The 18,835-nt window shown below is 44.5% G+C and overlaps 1 protein-coding gene across 5 annotated transcripts in view; it reads left to right on the forward strand.

Moving 5' to 3' along the window:
• APBB2 (amyloid beta precursor protein binding family B member 2) overlaps positions 1 to 18,835 on the forward strand; it is a 501,466-nt gene that overhangs the window by 55,765 nt on the left and 426,866 nt on the right. For all 5 annotated transcript variants that reach the window (XM_063921023.1, XM_063921025.1, XM_063921021.1 and 2 more), the window contains exon 2: positions 14,810 to 14,883. The gene's annotated coding sequence lies outside the window, so the exon portion shown is untranslated. The remainder of the gene's footprint in view (positions 1 to 14,809; positions 14,884 to 18,835) is intronic.

Below are 18,835 nucleotides of genomic sequence, written 5' to 3' on the forward strand. Positions count from 1 at the left end.
CTCTACAACGGTTAATCCTTTCCAAGTGGGACGGCCTACCTCATCGGATCAGATCTCAAATGATCTATTTGACTCTGGAGGTTCGTCTGTCGCTGACCTGGTGGCTCCAGGACCAGCAATTGAGCAGGGGCCATCCCTACTTGCTCCCCGACTGGGTCCTACTGACAACGGATGCTAATCTGAGGGGATGGGGAGCGGTGTTAGAGCAACACTCTTTTCAGGGTCGTTGGACCAAGGAGGAATCACTCCTCCTGATAAACATTTTAAAGCTGAGGGCAGTGTTCAATACACTATCTCTTGCCCTGCCTCTGATATGGAACAGGCCTGTTCAGGTACGGTCAGACAATGCCACCTCGTGGCATTACATAAACCATTAAGGCGTCACTTGAAGCTGCATGATAATGATGGAAGTGTCAAAAATCCTTTGTTGGGCGGAATGCCATCTGCCAGCCATATCGACAGTGTTCATTCCGGGCATCCTAAACTAGGAAGCATACTTCCTCAGTCGCCAGGACGTGCATGCCGTAGAGTGGAGTCTTCATCCAGAAGTCTTTCAACTCCTAGTGGACAGGTGGGGCCTACTGGACGTAGACCTCATGGAGTCTCGACACAATCGCAAGGTTCCGTTCTTCGGATCTCAGACCAGGGATCCTCAGGCAGCGTTCATGGACGCACTGACAATTCCATGGAACTTTCATCTGCCATACGTATTTCCTCCGGTGTCACTCCTGCCCAGAGTCCTACGGAAGTTCAAACAAGAAGGAGGAATGCTACTTCTAGTCTCTCCAACGTGGTTGGTTCTCAGACCTGCAGAGTCTGTCGACAGGGCATCCCCTTCTACTTCCTCAGTAACCAGACCTCCTCGTACAGGGCCCTTGTCTCTACCCAGACCTGGCCAGACGGCATGGCTCTTGAAGCATCACTCGAGAGGGCCAAAGGATTTTCCGACACAATTATTCAAACTATGCTGAAGGCTCGCAAACCGGCCTCTGCCTGGATTTATTGCAGGGTTTGGAATTCTTCCTTTACTTGGTGTGCTGATAAAAATTACGATGCCTATAGATTCAGAGCTTCCAGAATTCTGGCTTTTCTGCAAAGAGGCCTGGACTTAGGTCTTTGTCTGGCCTCCATCAAGGTTCACATATCTGCCTTGTCGGTATAGTTTCAGAGAAATATTGCATCTAAACCTGACATTCATACTTTCACTCGGTGTCCTACGGATTCAGCCTCCCTATGTTCCTCCTGTGGCTCCATGGGATCTGTCTGTTGTACTGATTGCCCTGCAAGAGTCTCCATTTGAACCTCTTGAATCAGTGGACCTTAAATGGCTCACGGCCAAGGTCCTGTTCTTGCTGGCTATTGCCTCTGCAAGATGGGTGTCGGACTTAGGCACTTTGTCCTGTCGTCAACCCTTTCTGATATTTCACTGTGACCGGGCGGTTCTACGTACTTTACCAGGTCACTTGCCTAAGGTGGTGTCATCTTTTCACCTTAACCAAGAGATTGTGGTCTCGGCCTTTATCTCTTCAGACTTGTCTCCCAAAGAACGTTCTTTGGATGTGGTTAGGGCTCTCCGTATCTATGTGGAGAGCACTGCCTCTATTAGGAGATCAGCTACCCTTTTTGTCCAGTTTGGTTTCCACAAACGTGGCTGGCCAGTGAACAAGCAAACCTTGGCCAGATGGATTAGAATGGTGATTGCACATGCATGTGCGCAGGCTGGCTGACACCCATATATAGGGGTGTGTGTGTGTATTTATAGCTGTTTATTGTCCTGTTACCATAGTGAACATTCAGTGGTAATCGTGCCTCACAAGTGGCGCCATATTCTCCCCTATCTCAAAAAGTGGGAAGGGGCATAGCATAGGTTTTCTCTGAGGTCAATTTTGTCATGCCCCTTCCCCATGAGGGTATCTGTTCAGATGGTCGGCACTCATTAGGTCAACCACTATTGGTTGACATTGACATGGTCGACATGGACAAATGGTCGACACATGAAAATGGTCGACATATGAAATGTTGAAACATGAAAGGTCGACATGGCTTCTTTTTTTTTTAAATTAGATTTTTTAACTTTTTCATCCTTTACCATCCGCATGGACTATGATTGGGAATAGTAACCTGTGCCGAGTGCAGCGGTAGCGGAGCGAGGCACCTTGCCCGTAACATGGCGAGCGAAGCGAGCCATGCAAGGGGACATTGTACACTAATTGGGGTTCCTGGTCATGTTACGGAAATAAATGACACCAAAAACAGTTAAAAAATCCATGTCGACCTTTCATGTTTTAATCATTTTCACGTGTCGATCATTTGTTCATGTCGACCATGTCAGTGTCGACCAATAGTGGTCGACCTAATGACTGTCGACCTGAACATTGTCAACCATTCATACCAGAACCCCCCCATGAGGCATGTGCCTTATGTCCCTATTGGAAAAATTGGGTGGGGGGTGGTCAATTCCCTTTCTGGCACAAGGCACTAAAAAGTCTAGTTACGCCACGGATTGGGTTGGTAGCCAATATTTGGGCTACTTCTCATAGATAAAAAAAAAATGCAAATGCACAATCTATAGTACTAAGCACTGCTAATCAGAATAATTATAATAAGCAGTATAACATAAAATTAAAGTGTTTAGCATAATTTTTGGCCAGAAATATGGGCCCACCAACCGTGACCAGGTGACTTCATCTGGTGAGTCCCCAAAACTGAGGTTCATGTTCAGGGCACGGGTCCCCCAGATCAGCACAGACCAACCACCCCAAGGTATCTAATAGATGCAAACTCAATAAATATTATTGCCTTTGTCTTGCTTTGTATGGCGAAACACTTTATGATTTGTGTTTGTAGTTTGCTGCTTCTATAATAGATCCAGGTGTCGCTCGATAATGCTTCACATTCACAGTTGCTAATGCATTACAGATTGCATTTAAAAATAATACTGAGTGGTAAGTCACACATACTGTATGTTAGAACCCGTATCTGTTTACAGTATTATGTTTAGTACTATTAGTATTGCAAATAGTGTTATGTTTTATTTATATAGCACTAAGCCTATATGGCAGCACTGTATAATCACGGTCAGTGGCGTAACTACTGCCCCCGCAGCCCTCGCGGTGGCTTGGGGGCGCAGGGCTGGGGGGTGCCGCCACTGATTTAGCGCAGATTGACATGCGGACGAGCGTCCGCATGTCAATCTGCTGTCTCCTCTCCCTCCTTCCCTCCGCTGCTGTGTTGGAGGGACACGGAGGGCACAGCGTGCGCCTCTCCTGTGTCCCTCCTGGGTCTCCGGCGGGTCTAATAAATGAAGTGCCGTTCGTGAGCTCTGATTGGCTCACGAACCGGCACTTCCTTTAACAGACCCGCCGGAGACGCAGGAGGGACACAGGAGAGGTGCGCGCTGTGCCCTCCGTGTCCCTCCATCACAAAATAGCTGGGGAGCGCGCGCGCGCGGGGGGGGGGGGGGGGGTTTGGGGGGAATTTAACTGGCACTGGGGGAGCATATTCGGCACAGGGGGAGTGGGAGCACTTCGGGGGGCATATGTGGCACTGAGGGAGCATATGTGGCACTGGGGGGGTATATGTGTACCTGGCACATGGGGGGGGCTATATTTGGCACTGGGGGCATGTGAGTACCTGGTACTGTGGGGGAATTTCTGGCACTGGGGGCATATGTGGCACTGAGAGGTATATGTGTACCTGGCACATGGGGGGGGCTATATTTGGCACTGGGGGCATGTGAGTACCTGGCACTGTGGGGGAATATCTGGCACTGGGGGCATATGTGGCACTGGGGGCATATGTGGCACTGGGGAGGTATATGTGTACCTGGCACATGGGGGGGGCTATATTTGGCACTGGGGGCATGTGAGTACCTGGCACTGTGGGGGAATATTGGCACTGGGGGCATATGTGGCTCTGGGAGCACAGCCCTAGCAACAAGCACTACCCCCTAGCAACGAGCATGACACCCAGTGCATGAAACCCCTGGCAACGAGCATGGCACCCAGTGCATGAAACCCCTGGCAACGAGCATGACACCCTGAGCATGAAAACCCCTGGCACCGTGCATGGAACCAAGAGCATGAAACCCCTGGCAACGATCAGGTAATTTAAAAGTAATTAGAAGCCTTACTGTAGGACTTAATGTGTAATGGGCATTACGGTGTGTGGCATAATGTATCACGGACATTGCGGTGTGTGTCATAATGTGTCACAGGCATTACGGTGTGTGGCATACTATATCACGGGCATTGTGGTATGTGGTAATGTCTCAGGGGCATTGCAGTGTGGCATAATGTATAACAGGCATTGCGGTGTGTGGCATAGGGTATAACGGGCATTGCGGTATGTGTCACAGGCAATACGGTGTATGGTATACTATATCACGGGCATTGTGATATGTGGTATTATGTCTCAGGGTCATTGCAGTGTGTGGCATAATGTATCACGGACATTGCGGTGTGTGTCATAATGTGTCAGGCATTACGGTGTGTTGTATATTATATCACGGGCATTGTGATATGTGGTATAATGTCTCAGGGTCATTGCAGTGTGTGGCATAATGTATCACGGACATTGCGGTGTGTGTCATAATGTGTCAGGCATTACGGTGTATTGTATATTATATCACGGGCATTGCGGTATGTGCTATAATGTATCAGGGGCATTGCAGTGTGTAGCATAATGTATAACGGGCATTGCGATTCCTGTCATAATGTGTCACAGGCGTTACGGTGTGTGGCATAATGTGTCGGGGGCATTACGGTGTGTGCGTATTGTGTCATGTGCATTATTGTGTGTGGCATAATGTCTAAGGGCCATTGCAGTATGTGGCATAATGTATACTGGGCATTACTATATGGAGGAAAAATGACAAATAATGTAAGGGGCATGAATCAGGATTATTTTTCTTTCCTGTGGTGGCTAACGTCTGGGCGTGCAGGTTGCATAACTGGGGTATAAGGTAGTCTTTTCCTGCAGTGCCACGCCCCTTTATGCGAAGCCACGCCCATTTCAATTAAACCACGCCTTTTTTGCGGCGCGCGCATGTTTATCCCTTTACTAGTGCCAATTATGGGGGGGGGGGGGGCGCCGAAGAATTTTTTGGCTTGGGGGAGAAAAAAATCTACTTACGCCACTGATCACGGTGAACAAAAACCTATGCATACCAATTTAATAATAAAATAACAAAAGAGAAGTCAAGTACAGGCTCTTCTATGGAGCTACCCTACCAGTTAGACCAAATAATGTTCCATATGCATCCACTGTGACTGGGGGCATGTAGTTTCCGTGCATCATAAAATGGGAATATTAAATGTGAAGGTTGATAGACTATGGTATTTACTTGCAAGGAAGAAGGAAATTGATGTTGTGCAGATTTCTGGACTGAAAATGTAATGACATTAATATTGCCTGGCTCTAGTGAGGAGCTGGGCCACTTCCTGGCTTGTAATGCAGCAGTGATGTGGGGGATCACATACTGCATACAGCAACAATTATGCACCTGAAGAAGGGCCCATGCACTGAAAACGTAGTCCTTTATTGTCTTCTTAATTGAACACATTGTTTACAATTCTTCTTGCTTGAAGGAGAAGTAATGGCAAAATCATTGGAAGGATACTAGTAACTTGTACTCCTTTTACAATGAAAAATATAAATTGTTATAATGCGCAAATGAAGCCAATCAATATTGTTTGACTGCTATATTTGGGGACATTAGTAGATGCTTCTGCAGAATTTCTTTTATTCTTCTGGATAAACACATTTGCAGATTATAAATGATTAAATTTGAATTTTTTCAGCCTCATTAACTATATAATAACATTTAGTTATTGAATACAATTTTGTTTTTAAATAGATCTTCTTTTGTAATGCATTTGGATACAATTTATGTTTATTTGAATTACATTTTTACATATTTCATACAAATTTGAAGTGCACTATTCAAATGAAATCCGTATGTTGACCATGCTCCAGCATATGTAATAGGTGCACTTTGTTGGGTCGACTATAGGTAATTGGTGCTGTTGGCTTGGGTCAGTGTAAACAATGGGTTCAGTTGGCTTGGTCCAGTGTAAGTAATGGGTGCTATTAGCTTGGGCCAGTGTAAGTAATGGGTACTGTTGGCTTGGGCCATTGTAAGCAATGGGTGCTATTGACTTGGCCCAGTGTAAGTAATGGGTGCTGTTGGCTTGGGCCATTGTAAGCAATGCGTGCTATTGGCTTGGGACAGTGTAAGTAATGGGTGCTATTAACTTGGGCCAGTGTAAGTAATGGGTGCTATTAGCTTGGGTCAGTGTAAGCAATGGGTGCACTTGGCTTGGTCCAGTGTAAGTAATGGGTGCTATTAGCTTGGGCCAGTGTAAGCAATGGGTGCTCTTGGCTTGGGCCAGTGTAAGTAATGGGTGCTGTTGGCTTGGGCCATTGTAAGCAATGGGTGCTATTGGCTTGGGCCATTGTAAGCAATGGGTGCTATTGGCTTGGGCCATTGTAAGCAATGGGTGCTATTGGCTTGGGCCAGTGTAAGTAAAGGGTGCTGTTGGCTTGGGCCATTGTAAGCAATGGGTGCTATTGGCTTGGGCCATTGTAAGCAATGGGTGCTATTGGCTTGGACCGGTGTATGCAATGGGTGCACTTGGCTTGGTCCAGTGTAAGTAATGGGTGCTATTGGCTTGGGCCATTGTAAGCAATGGGTGCTATTGGCTTGGTCCAGTGTATGCAATGGGTGCACTTGGCTTGAGCCAGTGTAAGTTATGGGTGCTAATGGCTTGGTCCAGTGTAAGTAATGGGTGCACTTGATGCAATATAAGTAATGGGTGCCGTTGGCTTGGGGGTCATTCAGATCTGATTGCTGGGCAGCAATTTTTGCTGTCCTGCATTCAGATAGTCACATACAGGGGGAGTGTATTTTTGCTGTGCAAGTGTGTGATCGCATGTGGAGCAGAGCAGAGCACATGTGTGATCGCATGTGAATGATACATGCATATATAATTTCTTTAATGGATTATTAATGACCTTCTATGTTTTGAGCGCCACTAACTTTCAAAATGGAGCCTAGTAAATGACTGTATCTTTTTATAGAACTTACTGTATATAAAAGTATAGTGCTTACTTGTGTGAGATACTGGTCTCATAAAGTATTGATCTAGTGATGGTACTTAGCCTTTCCACCAGCTGTCACTGTTCCGCTAGAAAAAACTTTGATATTGATAGAAATAAGGCCAGCTCTGCAAATTAAGCTGTCAGTATACTCGTATTAAACTAACAGTTTAGGCATAAAATGCTTAAACTTTGAAATGTTCTCTTTTAGCACAGTGTTTTACCCAATCTCTTCTTCTCGTGGTCCAGTTATTTTCAATAGAGCCACCAACCAGTCAAGGGCATGTATTATTAACAGTTACTTAGATAGTGCCACCATATTCTATTGCACTTTACAATTGGGAACAAACAGTAATAAAACACGACTGGGTAATTACAGAGTAACCTAGAGGTAGGAAGGCCCTGCTTGCAAGCTTACAAACTATAGGGAAGTAGCCATTGATAAAATGGATAAGCACCACCGATTGCAGAATGGTCCAGCCAGGTTGCAGAGGTTCTTGGTGGGCTGTATGACACTGTCATGCAGGAATGTGAAAGGAGGTCATTCCGAGTTGATCGCGCGCTAGCAACTTTTTGCAACGCTGTGATCAGGTTAAATCGCGGCAAAACTGCGCATGCGTATGCACCGCAATGCGCAGGTGTGTCGTACGGGTACAAAGAGGATCGGTGCTGGGTGATGGATTTAATGAAGAATCCATTCGCACAGCCGATCGCAAAGTGATTGACAGAAAGAGGGCGTTTGTGGGTGTCAACTGACCGTTTTCTGGGAGTGTTTGGAAAAACGCCGGCGTGTCCAAGCGTTTGCAGGGCAGGTGTCTGACATCAATTCCAGGACCAAAAAGACTGAAGTGATCGCAGCGGCTGAGTAAGTCCAGAGCTACTCAGAAACTGCAAAAGACTTCTTTATGCAGTAGGCTGCAAAAGCGTTGGCACACTTGCAAAGCGAAAATACACTCCCTCATAGGCGGCGACTATCTGATTGCAGCGCTGCAAAAAGTTGCTAGCGAGCGATCAACTCGGAATGACCCCCAAAGAAAAATAAATTAGGTAAAATTATGTGTGGACTATATAGAGGTATTGTTCACTTTAGGTGCTGGGTCCTGATCAGTGAGGAGGGCATATTTTTAATTTTGATGGACCTAATTTCAGATGTGATGTATCACTATAGATTAACATGTACTATTCTGTGTTTAAAAATTAAAATATGTCGACGGCAATGGCTTTAGGCAATCGTCCTTATACTCCAACTAACTTTTTCGGGGGATTGTGGTGGACCTCTTCCCAAGTACAATACTTGGGAATAAACCTGACTAAAAATATCCATAACTTGTATTACGCAAACTTAACCCCACTTATTGCAAATAATGAAGCAGAATTAGAGGGGTGGCAACATCTTCAGCTGTCGTATCTGGGAAGAGCCAATTTAATCAAACTCATTACTTTTCCAAAATTATTATACCCGCTGCAAGTTCTCCCACTTATACTCACTTTATCTGATGAAAAAAAATTACGTAATTATTCCAAATATTTATTTGGTCTAAAAAAAGACCAAGAATCAGCCTGAAAATATTACAAAAGACTAGAGAAGAGGGAGGAATTAACTTCCCTAATGTTAAATTGTATAACCAAGCAGCCACCTGTAGATACATTAAAGACTGGCTCCATAAGAGAGATCAATATGCAAACTACACGCTTGAAAAACAGTTTCTCCCCAATCTGGATTTGACATGTTTCTTACACTTACCCAAACACGAGATTCCTGCGCATTTACTAGAAAATCCCTTATTAATGTCAACATGGTCATCATGGCACACAATACGTTATAAAGCCAAACTTCATACTCTATATTCTTTACATCTTCCATTTTTGGGCAATGACAGCTTTCAACATGGCCTGGCAACACAACCATTTAGATCGTGGCATGAACAAGGAATATGTACAGTCAGACACCTTGCAAACTCGAAAACAAAAAAAAAAACCTTACCTATTTACAAGCAAAGTCTCGTTATGATTTTTTACCAATGTGTAATTTGGCCTTTCTGCAGGCACAACTCTACACTAATAAAGTAAGAACTTTTTTGAGCAAGGAGGACTGGTGTAATCCGCTGGATGACGCCTTTCTAAATGTGAGTTATTCCAGAAAAGCCATAACCTATTTTTACAAAATATTAAGATTGCCCTATCATACTGGTCAATTCCAAACGGGTATTACTAAATGGAAATCACACTTCCCCAACTTAGAGGAAGAAGATATTTTGAAAACTCTACTATACTCTAGCAAAGCAATTTCAGCCACATCCCACAGAGACATGTTTTTTAAAATATTCTACAGAGGATACTTATCTCCCCACCGGTGTTATCTAATTGGTATGACTGACACAGCCACATGTCATAAATGTAGTGGCCCTGAGGCAACACTATACCATTGTTTATGGGAATGCCCCATGATTCAACGTTTCTGGTTGGCGATAAGGCAATTTACGGTACCCCACCTGGTGAATTTCCTGTCATTGACCCTAGCGTGGGCAGTCCTCGGATTTTTGCCAAACACTCCAAAAATTTCAGTTGGATACAAAAAGTTACTGATGTTTGTCTCTTCGGTAGCCAGAAAATGCATATTACAACAATGGATCTCTCCCACACCCCCATCACTTAATATGTTTAAAGATAAACTATTTCAAATGTTTAAACTTGAATGGACTGAAACAACACTTCATAAGGATTCACAAACTGAAAACTTCTTTTCAGTATGGGAAAGTTACATAGACACATTACCCATAGAAACTAGACAGCAAATACAGAAATGTTTCCGTATAACCCTTTGGTATGAAACTAGATGATTCCTACAGGATCCACCAATTGCCTTAAGTTAAGGGCCCTACACATTGAGCGATCCGGCTGACGGGCGAGCCGGCGGTGGGGGGGCAGTGACGGGGGGAGTGAAATTTCTTCACTCCCTCCGTCACCCGGCTCCATAGAAGTGCAGGCAAATATGGATGAGATCGTCCATATTGGCCTGCATGCACAGGCGACGGGGCACCAGCGATGAACGAGCGCGGGGCCGCGCATCGTTCATCGCTGGTGACTCCACACTCAGAGATATGAACAGTATCTTGTTCATTAATGAACGAGATCGTTCATATCTTTCACTCATTTCGCCCAGTGTGTAGGGCCTATTAGAATATAAAGGATCACTCGGACATGCATGGCTTCACCCTTGTCCATGCCCCCCTCCCTCGTTCCCTTTCCTTTACCTTACCCCCCTCCTCTTTCCATTTTTCATTTTATGCCCTTTCTAAAATTCTCTTCTTACGACTACAGTCTCCTAACAATCATTTGTATGTTAATTAATTGTAACGAAAATAACCAAGAGACTGTAAATGGATAACATGATTTGTCATTTTATTGTTATCTAATGTTAAGATCATCTGCTCATAACATAAAAGTCAACATATATATCTATGTTCTTATGTCTGAAGGAGGAAAATGTTAGAAAATGTTTGCAATGTCCTTTTATATTGCTCAACTGTTGTTGTTCTTTGTACAATTTGCAATAAAAACACGTTTGGAAAAAAATAATCAAATATGTCCTACTCACTAATCTGCATCCTGTACCTACAGTGAACACTATAGCGGGGATGTAATTGGGTAGGATAGCTTATGGAAGTTATATGGGTGGTTCTAGAATTTGATACGCTTGCCTGAAGATGTGAGATTTCAGGGAACTCTTGAAGGTTTGGAGACTAGGAAAAAGTCTTATTGTGCGTGGGACGGAATCCTGGAGAGGGTGCAGCCCGAAAACAGTCCTGTAACTGTGAATGGGAGCAGGTAATGCGTATGGATGAGAGACACAGATCTAGTCAGAACGGAGAGGTCAGGTTGGGCATATTCCCAAAACTGTCCCGATTCCAGTGACTCAGTCCCACTATTCGCACTGTCCCACCCACAGACTACAGTGTCCTGTGGGCGGGGAAGAGGTTGTGGGAGCCTTTGATCTGCTCTGCAAAGCAGCGAGTGATCCCTGAATAGGTGGCACGTGTATACACACGATATCTATTCAGTGCAGGTAGGTGAGCCCGGGAGATCTGGGCAGTATTGTTATTTATCAAAACTCTGAGAGAGATAATGTACCAGTTAATCTGCTTCTACAGTACCTTACAATTTACATGCTGTTTGAAAAATGACAGAAGCTGATTGGTTAGTACTTTATCTCTCACAATTTTACCTCTCTCCATGCTTTGATAGATACCCTCTAAGTGAGTTTTAATGCTAAAGCCTTGGAGATGAATCGTTTTGTTGCCCTGCATGTTTTCATTCTGTGTTGGAGGTTAGGTGACATACAGAAATCAGTCATCCCGTGTCACTAGTCATTTATATCTTACAGAGGGATCATTATTCACAAGTTGCTGCATTTGTTAAAAATGAGATGAGTGATTTTATGGTAGATCTTTGACCAGGCTGCCATGATTGATTAGGACTGCATAAAGAGGTATTCATTAGGCAACTACACTGGAAAGTACTGTAGATTTTTTGCATGGCAGTTTGACACAAAACAAATGCAGTTCTATCTACAGTGTACAAAGGATTACCTTGTGGATGGAGTCAACCAGCCCACTGATTTTCTATGAAAGTGTGAATATATTGTGTTGGTTCTCTGTTTGATAAGTCATTTTAAATCAATTAAGGGGCAATTATTATTTTATTGCTACAGTAAATCACTTATCGCTGTAATAACTTAAGAGCTGTGGAATAAAATAGGTATTTTATGTCTGAGCTAATTATACACTGATTATTCTCTTTATTATGCAATCAATCAAGGTTGGGAAGACCCACAGGGGAATAGAGGAAATCCCTGATGGGCTCACTACCTGAGGGCCAACCCCCTTCTCTAGGAGTCACACTGTGCACTGGGATTATACATAGTTAATCTATTACAGGATCAATTATTGGTGGAGTAGAATCACTGATGAATAAGGGTGCTATGACTGCTTCTATAGTAACTACACAGAGGTCTGCCCTGCTGGCAATCCACACTCCTGTCCCCTCCTATTGATGGCTGTGTGCTTTAATTAACATAATTATCACACTTTCTGCCAGTGATTGCAGTGGCATTGTACTGTAGGTATGCTTCATTCACAATGAGCTAATCCCAGCAGTTTTTTTTACAATGGCATGCTTTTCACCTTTGCTAGACATAATGCAGTCCTCATTGAGTTTTAGACACTGACCATTCACTAGCGGGGGTCCTCCATCACATGTAGAGTGCATTAATGTAGTATATATAGACAGAACCACCACCATGTGCTTCATTATTATACATATGTTACAGTATACTGCATTCTCAGGACTATGGTGTATTCATTAGAGCTATTGTCAGTCTGGTACATAATCATGCCTTCACTATCAGCTTTTACTATCAGGAGCATCAAAGGGGAATGCGGGGTACTAATTCGCTTGGAAAAGTGTGTGTGTGTGTGTGTGTGTGTGGGGGGGTTGTTATCACCAGTGAAGTTGTTGGTATGCATATGTCATACCATACTTGCTTTTACCTTTGAAAACTAGAATCAGGGAGATTACAGTAGGATGTTCCTCAGGGGCGTGTCATAGCTCCACACACGGGCCTATGCTTAAATGCTTGTTGTTGCAAGATATTTCTATATAACATTAGTAACAATATATTTTGGGAAGTTTTGCAAGTATTATGAACATTGCTGTCTGCAAAGTTTCTTGTTTGCAACTATATATTTGCTGTGATATTCCTTTTCTTCTCACTCAGCACAATATACATGATAAATGTGATGCCTATGCAATAAATTCCAAATTCAATTTGACCTTGTGTGAATTCATCCCTACAAGTATGTTTTGGGTGTATTAGATGTTATTTTATTGTGAACACTGGACTGTCTGGAACTGCGTATATTTATTTGATGTGCTGTTTTCAAAACCATTATAGCATTAGCCAAATCTTTACAGACACCAGATACTGTGATTAAACGAATGTATTTAACTAAAGAAAGATTAAAAAAAATAATTCTTACTCTAAAAGTGCAGTAGTAGCAGCAGCAGCACACTATGGGTCAGTGCACGCCAGCACAGATCAAGAAGACCTGTGTGTGATCATGTGGTGCTGTCTCTCCTGACAGGGGTTCCCACAAGGGGGATAATGAGAGTCATCAGCAGGAACTCCTGAGCAGCTACATCAATTCACAGTGATTACAGCAAATCATTGTCCTTGCAAAGAAACTCCTTTAATGGCACTCCTGGCAGAATCTGAAGTATCTGGGAGATTTGAAGTACAATGCAGGGCAGCAGGCGATTAAGGACTGAAATGGGAGCCGCCCGCAGGATGCGGGAGGGTAGGCAGCTATGTGTCATACATGTCTTTGGCATACCTCCCAACTGTTCCGATTCCAGCAGGACAGTCCCGCTATGCGGACACTGTCCCACCTGCGGGTCGCAGTATCCCGCAGGCGCATGGTAGGGGGGGGGGGGGCAGTTGGGAGATCCGGGGGGGGGGGGGCAGCTGGTGATCACTGAATTAGATGATGCGCACGGCATCTAAACAATCCTGGGGAGTGATGCGGGGGCTGCCCAGCTGCTCAGGGAGTGCTGGGTATGCCCCCAAAATGACAAAAACGGGGGTCTGTGGTGAGGCCACGCCCCCTTCTGGCGAGGCGCTGTCCCTTATTCTTATTCTCCGCCCCTTTCCATCTGCGGCGCCGCAGATCCCAATTTCAGTAGTTCCAAAGTTGGGAGGTATGCATTGACCTATTAATTAGATTAAATTCTCTCAATAAACAAAACACAATACTTATGTATATTAACTTAACATATGACTTTTAACAAAAGAGCAACTATGTTTTATTCTGAAATGAATAATGTAATTGGTGCTAAAACTAAAATAAAAAAATATGGACAATTTTGCCGTTCTCCTCATTCACAAAAAAAAACATGTTCCAATCCAACCATGACATGCCCATTCCTAAAATGGCACATCCCTTTTCTGGTAGGAGATTCCGTCTTTGGCCTGAAAACCAGTACAGACCCAAGAAAATGTGGTCTGTTACAAGGTACATCATACAGTTGAGTACAGCTGTACAATTGTGTCTGAGCCTCCTGCCTGTAAGCTCCAATAGGTTGTGTCTAGTAGGTTTCCCTATAGAGTAGATGATGAATAAGCCAGTTAGGCCCACATTTATCAAGCCTTGGAGAGTGATAAATTGCATGGTTATAAAGTACCAACCAATCGGCTCCTGTCATTTTTTAAACACAGCCTGTAACATGGCAGCTAGGAGCTGGTCTGTTGGTACTTTATCACCGTGCTTTTTATCACTCTCCAAGACTTGATAGATGGGGGCCTAAGGGGGACATTTACTAAGCAGTGATAAGAGTGGAGAAGTGAGCCAGTGGAGAAATTGCTGCATCAACCAGTCAGCAGCTATGTATCATATAGTATGCAAATTATAGATGTTACTTCAGTGCTGATTGGTACCCATGGGCAACTTCCGCACTGGCTCACTTCTCTGCTCTTATCACTGGTTAGTAAATGTCCCCCTTAGTTTGCTATGAGTGCTGGTGCATGCTGTCTAGTATTTACTGCATCAGGCAGTTATTGTTACAGACGGCAGCATATAACTGTATTACGCTGTTGTGCTGGATTCTTGTGCTGTTGGGTTCATAATTAACCTCACATTCATTTATTTATTTTCAGGATTCAAGTCATGTAGTAGAAGAAATTCAACAAAATCGCAATCTAAACACAGCTAGCATAACAACGACCATAAGGTAAGATTGCTTCTTGCGATGTATATGGTATGTACAGTCTATGCACATGGTAATGTGCCCCCCCCAAGTTCCAGAACAGTGGAGGCTTCATAGCCACGGGGCTCTGTGATATAGTGGTGTGCCTTGTGTGAAATGAGAAGTAAGCAGCAATTTTGAAAGGGATAGTGTAAAGAAAACCGTAGTGTTTTCTTTATACTGCAGTATTAAAATGGTGTAAACTTTAAAAGAATAAAACTTTTCTCTATTTGCTCTAGTGATATCCTAGATTCTGTCGCATTTATAGTGAAAAAGTATAAAAATATTACCTATAACAACTAATAAGACCCTAGCCCTCATTTTATATACCGCCTGAGAAAGAGTGTGGATTATTATGGACGGTGCCACCCGATCCTTGTGTACAGGGCCGGTGCCAGGGTGTTCGGCGCCCTCCTGCAAACTATAAATTTGCACCACGTAATAAAGGGGTGTGGACTCACCTGTAAGGGGCATGGCCACACAATAGTAACCCCATTTCAAATTACGCCACACAATAGCACAATCTTATTCATATTACAACCCATGTAATGCCCAGTTCATATTGCAGCACAAATTAGTGTACCATATTCACATTATGTCACACAGTAGTGCCCCTTAGTCACGTTAAGCTACACAGTAGTGCCTCTTATACATGTTATGCTACATATTAGTGCCGCATACACAATTCCCACAGTAGTAGTTTTCCTTACACATAATGCCCACAGTAGTAGTACCCCTTACACTTAACATCGACAGTAGTGCCACACATAATGCCCACGATAGTAGTGCCACACAACTCCCACAGTAGTAGTGCCATACATAATGTCCACCGTAGTAGTACCCCTTACACAATGCCGACAGTAGTAGTGCCACACATAATGCTCACAATAATAGTGCCACACATAATGCCCAAGTAGTAGTACCCCTTACACTTAACACTGACAGTAGTAGTGTCACACATAATGCCCACAATAGTAGTACCACACATAATACCCACAGTAGTAGTGCCCCTTACACAACGCCCACAATAGTGCCACACATAGTGCCCACAGTAGTGGTGCCCCTGACAATTACTGCCCACAGTAGTAGTGAAACACATAACACCCACAGTAGTAGCACTACGCATAATGCCCACAGAAGTGGTGCCCCTTACACATACAGATGTAGCCGCGCTCATTGCTGCCACGATGCGCAGCGGTGGTGTGGGTAATGTGCCCGTGACTCTGTGCGCGTACGTACGTACGTACGTACGTACGTACGTACATACACGCACACATTAAAGCCTATGGAGCAAACACCTGGCCAGTTGCAGTGTGCCGCGTTCCCATCATGCTGCGATGCATGCGCACGCATCTCAGCAATGATGAGCATGGCTACATCTGCATGTCCACAGGAGGGGAGAGAGGGGGGAGGGTGAATAAGCCGGGGAAGGGGGGGGTCAGCAGGAGAGCAGCTACCTCCAATGGAGCAGTCCACAGGTTGGCAGGGAGGAACAGCCAGGATCAGCAGCAAGGGCAACTCCCAGCAGGACAAGACCACTAAAGAAGATGTGCGGAGCAAGGGACTACAGAAGCCACCGCGCCCGCTCCCTCCCACGGATAGGCAGCAGGATTCAGCACCAAGCCACGCCGCCCACAGCCGTCAGATGCAGTCACTCTCCAAAGCACCAGGGATCCCGAGGGGGCGACGGGGGAGATCCTTATCATGGGGAAGCACACAGAGAGCCGCTGATAAGCCATGCCGGAGGGACCACCAGACGCTGAAAGCCGCACTTCTCGCTGCCTTTCATACAATGACAGGTGCAGCTGGCAGCAACAGCAGGGTAACAGTGCGGGGAGAGCGCCTTCTCTGTCCGGTGCCTCCCTGCATTGCATACCCTTGCTGAGCAGGTTGCGCCAGCACTGCTTGTGTACAAGTTTTCCTATATGTCCTCCACCTGTATTTCTCTTCATGTCCTTCTGATTGCACCCTCCCACCTCATCCCCTCACTGTCAGTGTGACACAGCAGGGATATGAGCCATGGTGGCAGCTATTTATTTATGCTTGTGTTGTGCCACCCCATGTATATTGGCTAAAGGTCCATACACACTAGACAACGTCGCTTTGTGCCCGAGCCGGCCGTGCACGCAGCTCCTGGACGACAGTCCAGATCGATCTTGCATGCACTGCCGACAGCGATGATCGTTGCTGACCTGCGGAGCCGCACATCGATCGTTGCTGGCGGCATGCACACTTGCCGATACACTTTCTTTTCATTTAAGAAAAGAGCTATAAATAAAATCCATGTTTATTATTATTACATGAACTGGATGAGGTAAAATCTACGTATCTTAACAGAGTGAAGAGTGAAAAACCAATACAAAGAGAAAACTAGTACATGTATTGACTGCAGATTTAAGATGAACTCAGTATTGAAATCTGAGGTAGGATGAATAAGCAAATACAGTACTTCCAAAAGATATTTACTAAACATATGCCAACTATTCAGAAGGCGTAAAATGTAAACTGGTCTGTGTGCAAATCACCACAGGACTCTGGAGAGCTGCAGGAGTGGTGTCTTTACTCACTGCAGTCATGCTGAATAATGGCTGCAGAGACACTTCCTGTATAACAAACACCTGTGATAAAATGATTGTCGATGATGCGAATTCCACCCACCACACACAGCTTAAATACCCCCTTTTCAACTAAGAAAATAATAATAAAAAGGTTTGGGGGAATAACAAAGAACAAACATAAACTAAAAAAATGTGAGATTAAGTAACCTAGTCCTGAAATTTTGGATTGTCCTAGAAATACTCCCAGACCTGATGACAAAGAAAGAGGCTGGTGGTGTATTCAGTGTCTGAATAGGCTTACTATTGGTCAAGGGCATGAGACTGTTCTGCACCCTAATAGGTGCTTTTTCAGGGGACTCATTGTCCATGATGATGGGTGTTCTAACACCCTCAAGTGAGGAGGTGGCGTTGGCTTACATGCTTCTAGGTGGTGGCGCTTGTTGCACTCCTACAAAATACTGTCAGGTTGCACCACATAGCTGTTGGAAGATCCCTGCACAGTCCCAACTCTGTAAAAGATGACAGGGGTCTGAATGCGGACAGACTGCCCAGGGGGACAATCTTAAGTTATTGGATATTTTATCATGAGTGGCTTTGAGCCTTAATTTGGAGTCTTGCAGTGTATCTTGCATGTTGTTCTCAGCTTGTGGTCTAAGTTTGAAATTGGTGGGAGGAATGATGGTGCAGATCTCATGGAGTGTTTCTCAAATAGAAGAGCGCCATAAATACATCAGAACCATCTCTATAACATTTGTCTAACAGCTGATTTGCAGAACTTACAACACAACTTTTCCATGCGCCTGGAGGAGAGGACGTCAAACTCCATGACATCCAGGTCACCATCCGCATCAGGGACACTTGAGTCCAGGATGTGAGCATGTGATAAGGCATCAGCGACATAGAGGTCATTTCCATGTTTGTACACATCCAGATGGTACCTTTGGAGCTTGAGCATGAAACGTTGAATTAGTGATGAGACAGTATGCAGGGCTTTGCAGAGAATGGTAATCAGGGGTTGATGATCTCTCTAACCAGCGCTGGCTCCCTATACTGTAGATGAACTCGTGAAACTTTTTCATAAGCAAAGACAAGAGCCAACAGTTCTTATTTAATCAGGGCATCACACCCTGGAAGCAAAACCGATGGGCAGGCAGACAGCAACAAGACCATGCTGGGAGGCATCAGCAGAGTTCACTACAGGAACATGCACAAAATTGGATCATCGGACTGGAAGTGCGCATAGCTTTGAGGGAAGAGATAACAGCAGCGTTCAACCAACACCATTCAATGTTGTTGTGCAAAAGCTGGCAGAGCGGGGTTGTGAACTCACTGTAGTGTAGCTGAAAGTTTGTCAGTTAATTGGTCATATCCAAAAGCAC

The sequence above is a fragment of the Pseudophryne corroboree genome, chromosome 1 (assembly GCF_028390025.1).
Source record: "Pseudophryne corroboree isolate aPseCor3 chromosome 1, aPseCor3.hap2, whole genome shotgun sequence".
NCBI lineage: Eukaryota > Metazoa > Chordata > Amphibia > Anura > Myobatrachidae > Pseudophryne > Pseudophryne corroboree.